Genomic DNA, 11,070 nt, shown 5'->3' with positions numbered 1-11,070 from the left:
TAAATAAAATTGAATTGAATAAAATTAAAGAAGATTAAAGAAAAATTAATAAAATATAATAAATTGAACCAAATTAATTAAATTGAATAAAATAAATTAAATCAAATTAATTAAATGCAATACTAATTAGTTGTATATACTAATTCAGTGATCTAGTATTTTAATAATAATAATAAATAATAAACATTTTTATAATAAATATGTATTTATTGTTAATACTATTGCCTTGCATTGATTTCTCATTTAACCCGAATCTAGTTTGGTTGCTTTCTATCATAAAATGAAAGGGCTTTGTGTCTCAATTTCTTTTATTAGGGTATTGGAAATGTTATGGGATTCTTTAATTATTTGAATTTTTCAGCAGTAGCAGCCAGAGCAGAAGCCCCAAAAAGATTAGGAAAGATTAGAAATTTTTCTAAATTTAGGGACAAAAGACCAGACACTATGAGAAATATTGCCACAAGTCAGAGAAAGTCAGACAAAATTCCTCCAGGTTCACCCCTATATAAATTAATGAGCTGTTGGGATGAACCAAATTTCCTCAAAGAAGATGGTATGCCAAAAAAGGAAGCAAATTAGTTGTGTAAGACCCAGACACTAAAATCTTTTAGCTGGCTAAGATTTGGTTCATTTGACTTGAGTTCCAAAATAACTAAAACTGGCCATTGGCAATAAGAATTCTAAAGAATATTGGTATTGGCTTCTTTGGGTGCATCTCCTTGACAGTTCAACCAAACCCACTTTTCCTGATAACAGTTTGGTTGAATCTGAAAAACCTAGCACATTGCCTTCCCAGCTTGACAGCCATGAGATTGTTCCTTCTCTTGATTCAGAACATCCTAACTTGACTTCTTTGACACTCTCCCCTCCCATACTCCTCTCACTACCCAGCCATCTCCCTATCTCCCTTACCATCTAAACAACCTCAGCCTTGCCCTACCTAGTCTTTGCATCCTTGTCCAGTCGCTACCTCCTCCCTCTCCTCTTTGCCCTCCACACTGCTCCCATCACCCTGCCTCTACTTGCCACTGCTCCTCTCCTCCCAACCTTGGCCAGCCCCTCCCTCCCTATGCAGTCTCTCCCTGCCTGCCTAGTCTCCTCCTCTTCTCCTCACCCCGACCTGTTCAGTCTCCCATCTCCCTGCTTCCTATCCTCCCTAACCATCCCAGCCCTTCCTTTCCTGCCTAGTCTCCTCCTCTCCTCATCCTTCCCCCATCAAAACAACAAACCAGGCACCAGTAATCACAGACAACTCAAATACATCCCTTTTCCCTTTAAGGGATGTTCCCACTTGTGATAAATGAGGGAGTTTAGTAAATATTAGACATCATACACACAAGACATTGAGAGATTCAAGGAAAAATTCTCCTTCCTTTGAAGAGGAACCTATAGATGTGATTAAAAAGTTTGAGAGTATGCAGGATGTACAATACTGACTGGGTAACCATTACATAATTATCACATGTTTCATTAATGGAAAGTGAAATAAACATGATCCTTTCCATTATAAATGGATCCCAAAATGAGGATGCAGTATGTTGACCCCTTGAAAATCCAAATTGGGATCCTAATTCAGTGGAAGGTTACATGCATCTAAGTGAGGTCAAGAATGCTTTATTAAAGGGAATGAAAGCTAACTCTGACAAACCAAGTAATTGGACTAAATTTGAAGACTTGAGAAAAGGTGAGAATAAGAGACCATCTCCATTCATGGATAGATTTGTTGATCTAGGTAACTTGGCCTGGACCTCTCCAAAGAGAAAGATGCTAGACACATAAGAATGCATTTTGTAAAGTACAGCTCCAGAGATATTAAAAAATATTTTAAGAAAATTTGCCCTGATTGGTTGTTCATAGACATCAAAAAATTAAAGAGAACAGCAGTATATGTCTTTGAGGACTGTGATAATTGAGATAGAGAGGAAGATGATAAGGATGTATTGCAGAGATTAAGGAAGGAAAAAACTGAATTAGAGGAGAGATTAAAGAAAGAAAAAAGTGAATTAGAGGAGAAATTAAAGAAGGAAATAGATGAAGTAGAGGATCGAGTAAAAGAAAGGAGTTCATGAGTCAACCAATCACATGCTCTTTATGGGAAGGAAGGTCATGTAGCTATAGATTATATAGAAAGAGGAACCAAACAAATAGAAACAGAAGCTGGAGAGATAACAACAACAACAACAACAACAACAACAAATCCTCAAACAGGATCAGTGATTGTAATAGGGTAAATTATAACTCACACCATAACACACAATGGCAAGGAATCTGTAATCACTGTGGAGTGCCACAGAGAAATGGTCAGAATGATGAGAGGGATGGCCAGAGGAGTGGCCAAGGATATGGCCAAAGAAACCAAGATGTATGATGGTACTCAGGAGGGGAAGAGACCTCAAAGTGTCTGGAGGTAAATTTTAATCCTTTTCAGACCCCACTCCCTTATTGAGGTTGACTGTTTGTTTGTTCCCCTCTCTGTAGTGAAGAAGTCTATGTAACACAATATTAAATATAGATCTACCACAAGATGTATATAAATAATTTCCAGCAAACTACTCCAACAGCTATCAAAATTGGAAAGAAAAGAACTCTTGGATTCATTGTTCACATGTAAAATGGGTGTACTTTAATGACATTGACTATCCTGTCATAAAATATTGTATTTGTTGCTTGTTTGAGTTCTAGATTTAGTTTAATTTTTTAAGTTTACATATGTATCTAATCTGAGATGTTCTGTTATACACTGTTACCTTCAGTTAGTATGTTTTGGTTAACTATATGCTCTGTTAACTACTATTTATAACAAGCTTTTGCCTGATAAAGAAATTAGGCTTATACTGTGGATCATAGCCAAGTTAGGAAAGATCTAGAGCTTCCTTTTTGAGTCAGAAATCCTTTTGTTATGCCTCTGTTTGGCTGACCCATTGTCAAATGGGATGTGCAATATAAATTTTAGGGTTTTAAAAATCATTGTTTTTCTCTATGTTTTCAATAGTATATATGATTTTCTTCTCTTTTTGTACTTTTTGTGCTTTTTTGTACTTGAGGACATGGAATCAGCATTAATATTTTTTGTTTTGAAGGATACATTATCTATCAGCTCTAATACCAATGTATACCCCAAAAGCTTTAGACTATGGAAACCTACCATTGATTTTTAAGTATTATGAGACTTTAATATTTGTGTTTGATTTCAGAAGAAGGAATCATTAAGGAGCAAAAAAGTGCAAAAAAGGTCAAAGAGATCAATCCCTGTGGGACTGATGAAGATCTACTCCAAGACACAGGACTTGTTTTGAAGTTCAAGGAAGTGGCTATTTGACAAATTCAGACACTAGACTTCCCTGTGCCAGGTTTCTACAAGTACCTTTGTTTGGCTTTCATTTTTGTTTGGTTCCCCTCTCCCTGAGATTGAAGGTAAAATCAGATGAGGGAATCATACTTCCCTTTTCCCTCATACTTTTTTGTACCTTTGTCTTTTATAGTAAGGCAATTTCCTGTAGTCCTGGCTGCTGATGGGTAAATGTTGTATTGCTGCAATTGTCCTGCCTGCTTGTAGGACATAAACCACTTTAATTGGGCCTTGCTGGTGATTCAAGGACCTGTTATGGTTTTATTTTTACTTGTAATTTTATACACATAGGATTTTGATATATATACATACATACATACATACATACATACATATATATGTATGTATTTTTATCCAGAATTTAATTTTTTTCTCTCTTCTGTTTGGGTTTTTTATTTTCTTTTGAGAATTTATTCATGTACCTCATAGCTCAGCCATATATCCTGGGGGTGATTTCTAGTGTTGGTCACCACCCTCCTAAGGAGGAATTGTATAATTATCCTAAAATTAAAGGTTTAAGATCTATTAAAGCAATTTTAGGAAAAGAAAATTGCCAAAACTCAAATCAAGAAAATACATCTTCTGGGTGAAATGCCATAAAGATGCCTACAGAAATGACACACTACATCAAGATATCTAGAGTGAACTTTGAGTTATAAAGAACTGAGCTGAAGGGGGCTGAACCTATCATTTATTCTGAATGTAAACTTTTATGCCAAAGGGGAGTGCCTCCTAATTGGCTTTTTGTCAATGTGTTTATCAATCTTTTTTTGTTTTCTTTCTCCTTTTTCTTTTCTTTCTCTCTTATTCTCCAATTTTTGCAATCCCCCCTATGTTAAGGTGCAAGAGAGTCTTTAGCTATATGAGCTACATATGTGGAATGATTCATTGGGGAGACCTGATATGTTAATCTTCTAGAAACCTCAAGTGAGGAGATTTAACATTTTGGTCTCCCAAAGAATCAAAGAGGGGCTTATATAAAGGGAATCCTCTTCCAGGATCGCGCCCTTTACATTATTCTCTTACTAGGGAAGCCAAACCAAGAAACACTTCTCACCTTTATTTCTTCCCAGAGTTGCCTTTCTACAGCCTTGGCTAAAAGTGTTGTTTTGTTTTTTTCCTTATCCTTAGCCAGTCAACTCAAGAAACAAGGGTATCTTTTTAAAAATGTTAGTAAGTATAATATTTCTAAAAATACTTAAAAAGTATAAATGGGCTTTAAAAATATAATATTTATATAAAAACAAGAATCAAAATTATATTTCATGGAGAAAGGCTTCCCAGTAAAATAAAGGGCAAAGTTACACTGCCTATTGTCATCATTATTATATAAGATGGTTCTAGAAATCTGAACTATAGCAATTAGACAAGACAAAGAACTTAAAAGAAATAAGCATATCGTTAGCCAACTCACTCTGTAATGTGAAGATGGGATTAACTTTCCCCTGCCCGTTTTTAGATTTAATCACCAGAAATGTATACACTCCACTTATTCTTAAGTGGGGGAGGTCTGTGACCCATGTGTGTGGAAATGGGTGATGAATCAGAAACCACTGACTGCCCCCTGGGAAGTCCTAAGCAAAACTAAGGATATAATTGGTCCATGTAAAAGTGGGAGGAAGGCACAGGAAGGGATGAAAGGAATGGTCTTTAGAAGTGGAAAGAACTTCCTGTGACCAAGGTCTTGCACCTTCAATTTGATGCTGGAGGAGCGCTGACTGAGAACCTTGGACTGCTTTTTCTATTTTCTATTAGAACCACCACATGGGTGAGTGAAAAATGCTGACTCCTTTCCCAGGCTTGTTCTGTAAATACTAGCCTCCAGAGAGGCCCCTCATTTTGGAGGAGGCCTCGTGGTTAGAACCCTTGTTTAATTTACCTCTGGGCCCTCTTTGTTGGACCTCTTAAGCCCTGCCTGGTTCTGACTGGGCCAGAGTAAACATCTCCTTTCTCTGATTTTCTTACTTTCACTCTTTCTCCTTTTGTAAATAAATTACCATAAAAAATCATTTGGAATCGAGTAATAATTCCTGGCAACCATACTCTTAAAAAAATATCTTATCCAACCCTTTATTTTTAACCCCAACATTTTGGCCCTTACAGTAAGCAAGTTATTTTGACTTGACTAATGATTAATAATAACTGGCATTTATATAGCTCTTTAAGATTTTCAAAATACTTAATAGTATCTTATTTTTATTCTCACAACAAACCTGGTAGGTCGGTGCTATTTTTATCCTCATTTTGCAGTAGAGCAAAGCATACAGAGATTAAGCAACTTTCTCAGAGTAATACCTCTGGTAAGGAGGTGGGATTTGAATTCAGATCTACCTGTCTCCTGATCAAACTCTAGTGGTTCCCTATTCTCTCCAGATCAAATATAAAAGCTTCTTTTTGACATTTAAAGTCCTTCATTACTTGTCCTCTTCCTACTTTTCCAATCTTCTTATTCTTCATTTCTCATATACCCTGTGATTGAATGACCCTGGTCTCCTTTGAATTCCCCACAAAAGATGCTACATCTCCCTATTGGGCATTTTCCCAGGCTTTTCCTCATACTTGGAATTTTCTCTCACCTCCTCATTTTTCTTGAGTTCACTTGTTTCCTTCAAGCTGTAGCTAAAATTCTATAATTTTAAATTTACTTAATTAATTTAAATTTACATTTCTATATGAAGCCTTCATTATATCCAAGTATTCTGTATATATTTTGTTGCATGTTGTCTCTTCCATTAGATTACGAGTTCTTGAGGTCAGTGATATCTATCTATCTTTTATTTTATTTTAGTCTTTTACTTGTACAAGTATACTTCAGAGACATTGCATTTTCAGTTCCAGACCATTGCAATAAAGTGAGTCACACAAATTTTTTTGGCTACTGTTATATGGGGATTTGGGGGAAGGGAAGGTTTTAAGGAAGGGATCACACAAATTTATAAAACAGTTTTATTAACTAAAAGGGTAAGGAAATGACAGAGGTTGAGAGCCCAACTTACTATGACACACCCAGATATTTAACTCACTAAGGTTTTCTAATCTAAGTTTAACCTATCTATCTAAAGGGTAAATAAAATATAAAGTCCAAAAGAGGCCCAGATTCTCACAAACTTCAGAGTCCTTGGTAGGGTTAGACTGAAGAATCCAGATGTAAGGTCCTTACAAGATCCAGAAAGGGAGGAAGTTCACATCCAAATCACATCTGTCCACCAGAGAGAAGGGGGTAACTCACACTAAACCTTTTACCTTTTTTCTTGAGTAGATAATCCAAGTCAGGCAGCTCCAGAGGTGATTTCTTCAAGGACACTCTGACACATACCCTCTCTGACTGCATCCCAACTTCAGAGAGAGACAGTTTCCTAGTTGCCTAACTGTCTTAAAATCCTGACCCAGCCAGCTCTGTAGAATCTTGGTTTGAGGACTGTCAATCAACTTTGTAAATTCCCTAGCCACACTACTTAGTGCATAAAAGTTATGTTTACTATACTACTATTCTGTAATTTTAAAAGTACACACCTTAACTAAAAATATTTTAATACCAAAATGCTAATTGTCATCTGAGTGATTTGATCTTGATTTATATTCAACTCCTTTATTCAAATGTCTTTTAACTGAATACAATTTTTATTACATGGTGGGTAATGATGTATTTAATATTTCAGTCTTTCTTCATTTTTATGAGTTTTTTATGCTCTAGTACATGATTAATTTTTGTGAAAGTGTTATGCTCCATTGAAAAATGTCTACTTTTTTTGTAGTAATATTCATTAATTATCAGAACCAAAATGGAGATGGGAGGAATGAGCAATGGGAGAAAGTAGATGACATGGTGGAGGGATATTCCAGAATAAGAAGACTTAGAAAACTTTCAGACTTAGAGACTTATAGAAGTTCCAGAGTTTGAAGGCAGCTGAGGCATGGTAGCAAAGTTTAGAAAGTCAAAAACACACTAAGAAGGAATGAAGTTGATAGTGAAGAAAAGAAATATGATAACCACTCTTACTCTATAGTTTAAGTAATGTAGTTCTTTGGTTTTTAAACTCTTTCTGACTTCTAGTTATATATATATATATATATATATATATATATATATATATATATATAATGATCTCAGGACTTTGCCTATAAAATTCTTGAGAATTTTTATTTTTGGGTTTTTTTTAGAGAGATGATCCATGTATTCTTGTTTATTTTGCCCTCTTATTTGAAAACTAGGCAGTTTTCTTTTATGACTTCTGTGTAGGATGCTTCCCACCCCCCTTTGGACTTCAATGAGTCAGGTGATTCTTAAATTATCTTTCCTTGACTACATTTCTAGGTCAGGTATTTCTCTTAATTTTTCATTCTTTTGACGTTCTATTTCTAGTTTCATTGTGACATTGAGTTTATTCCATTCCAACTTTCAAGGAGTCCTCTATTTTGGCATAGTTTTCCACCTTTGGTTCTAAGCTATTTATTCTTTTACTCATTTCCTAGAGAACTCATTTCAATTATTACCACATTTTCATCTCTTTTTTTGTCTCTTCTAGGTACCTGGCCAAGCCATTTTTTCCCTCCTCTGAGGATGTTTATGGCTGTTATGAAGTTAGTGTCTTCTTGGTTTATTTTTTGGGTATCTCTTGATTCATAATATTTCTTCATGGTGTTTGGTGCCTTCTTTTGTTCACTCACATCCCTAGGTAAAGTTATGGGTTTAGGGTTTTATGCCAAGAGGAAGCTCTACCTCTTTCCATACTTTGGAATTGAGTGGTCAGGTGCTATTTGGTCCTGACTTCAATTTCCTGGGCTCTTCATGCTAGCTTTAATTTCCCCTAGTGAGTCTGTGCTAGAGAGATGGCAGAATGTTAGAGCTTGTCTGTCTTCCAGTTCCCCCTTTGGATGATAAAGTTGCTTATTGGTATTTCTCCATGGATTTCTTGATCATTTTTCAATCTAGTGACCTATTTAGATCATTGCAAGGACATATATGAGAGTTTTAGGCACTTCTTTGAATTTTCATGCTGACATCACAAGCAGAAGTCATCAGTTAGATGAAGAATCTAAGCAGATTATAGGAAAAACTAAAATGAATAAGAATAGTGGGCTGGGGAATTCTATTGAGCATTCATAGTTCTCTGATCATTTTATAAGGAGACTTAAACATTTAAAAAGACATTTGTTAAATATCAGTGTTAAGGACCTCCATATTTACTAAACTATATGAAAGACATTATGGCACAATGTCTAATAAGTCTGCCTTAGAATCAGGAAGACATAGGTTAAAATCTTGTCTCTGACAACATCTGTGTGTCCAAAAGCAATTACTTAACTTTTTAGTTCCCTAAGCAATATTTTAAGATTATGGATTAATTGCCAGTGTTTATGGATGGAAAGACTTTCTAAATCAGGAATTTCTGGTAGTGATTCAATTATTAATCTTGACCAAGAGAAAAGAATAATATGCAAAGCAGTGTTCTAAGTAGCCTTTAGTAATATTAAGTGATCCCAATATTTGGAAATAGAAATTTACAAAATAGAAAATTACTTGTATCCTTATATGCTACTTCATTTGTGTGAAAACTTCTTCCACTGAAACAGATCATAATTTCTCTAGAACATAGTTGATTATCTTAAACTGTTGATGTAAAGAAAAAAGTCAGTCATGACCCAGTGGCCAACCCTTTGACTATGATCTTCTCCCAACTCACCTAGGCTTATACCCTTGGCAGTAGATTCATAGATCTCTACAAATAATAATAATATTAAAATGACTTTTGGTATTGATGGTAGAACATCTTCTGACTTGAAATAGGACATTTCCAACAAAGATAACAAGCCTCCAGTTGCCATAAGTGATATTACAAGTTTCTATCCCTCTCTTAAACAAGACACCGAAGACTGTTTTTCCCCCTGACTAGTTGTATGCTTAGATGTTAAGGTGCTCTGCTGGTGAGTGGGGTTACCATTCACTCTTACTCATTATCTTTACTTCTTTTGTGAGCTAGGCTACTCTGCCCCAGGCCTTCCAACATCTCTTTTCTTTAATGTACTTTCTTCTCAAACCACACCTATGATGAAAATGGTGGCATCCCTATTTTGGAACTAATATGATTACTCACAGTCTTCCTCACATACAATAGCAAAGGATTCTGATATAAATGTTATTTTTTCACTATGGGAAGTTTCAAAAATGAATCTACTTTTTTATTTTTTCATCTCAGAGCCCCCAGTCAATAAATTTCCAGCAGAAATACTAATTTCTTGATAACTTTCTTGTTGTGGTAGTTTTTTACAGTTTCTAGTTTAAGAAACAAACTAAACATTTAAACAAAGGAAGATGAAAAGTTTTAGAAATAGACTTTCCCTGCATCTTGAGGAAAAGAGATCAGCTTCAGCCCTCTATGGAGAGAAGACAGTAGAGGCAGATTAAGAGGAAAAGAGAAATGAAGAAATGGCATCTTGGGATCTTCATTGGAGAGTGTAGCATAGCATCTTCTTTGAAGTGCATAATGTATAATCTTCCCTCACAATTCCCTCCTAGTCTCCTGGTGCTTGTTGTTTAGGTTAGCTGTAACTTGTGGCTTCTGCTTTCAGGTCTCCAGTTCCATCTGGCTATTCTGCTTCCCCCTTCTGTATAATCTCTTAGGGTAGGAAGGCCTAATTTGTCATTCAATCAAGGCCATCTAGGCACAGGCTCAGTCCAAACGGGAGTGGGGAAATTATGTATTATGGGGAGGGAGAGTTGAGGAGGGGAAAACTATGAGGATTTCCACCCATTCCACTTGCAAGCACTCATTTCTAGCTTCTTGTTCTCCTTCACGATATCCAGCACTACCCAAGAACTTTTTTCTCACTGCTAAAGTTAAATACTGTTCATTCATATCTACAGTTCTAGTGCAGGGCATCATCTTTCCTATATTTTAAAAGGTCAATAAATAAGACCCAAGTAATATTCAGTATGCTGCATGGATAGCATTTTAGCTGTATAGCACACACTTAGTAGAATGTTCATTTAAATGATTGGTTTTTAATTGAAGTCTAAAACTTTCTATAAAAAATAATTTCAATGGAACTCATATTGTTGAAAAAACTCATTTACTAGAACCTTCAATTCATTGTTTTTTTTCCCCTCTTGCACTCCACTTTTAAGAAAAAAAGGCAAATAATGACAAGACACACTGAATAGTTAAAAAATCAACTTGTCGAATTCTTTAGAATGATGTTCAAAATGATGACTGTGAGATTCTACAATACCTTCAATCATCACAGAAAGATTCAATTAGTCTCATTATTGGAATTCACTTATTAAAGAAAATTTGCCATTAAATTAATTTAAAAAAACCCAACCAACAGGGACATCCTGTTCCCCAAGTACCGGATTTAATTAAGGTTTCATTGTCATTTGGCACCAATGATAATCCTTTACAGACTTAGGCAGATTCTCAGTCAGCAAACAAGAAGCCTGGCTTAAAATCTTTTCAGCTTTGTTAGATATTGACAGAAGCAGTGCCCTACCAGCATAGCCTTCGCTACTAATAATTGCTAGCATTTATAAATCCCTTGGAAGTTTGCAAAGGGCTTTACAAACATTATCTCATGTTATCTTAATGACAACCTTGGGAAGTAGGTGCCATTTTCATCCTCCTTTTACAGATGAGGAAAACTGAAACTGAGAGAATTCAATGACTCTCCCAGAGTCACACAGCTAAGCTAGTACGTGTCCTTAGTAGGATTTGAATTTGTCT

This window comes from Monodelphis domestica, chromosome 1 (genome assembly GCF_027887165.1).
Source record: "Monodelphis domestica isolate mMonDom1 chromosome 1, mMonDom1.pri, whole genome shotgun sequence".
Classification (NCBI taxonomy): Eukaryota; Metazoa; Chordata; class Mammalia; order Didelphimorphia; family Didelphidae; genus Monodelphis; species Monodelphis domestica.
The sequence above is the reverse complement of the archived record's forward strand: the minus strand, read 5'-3'. Positions refer to the sequence as shown.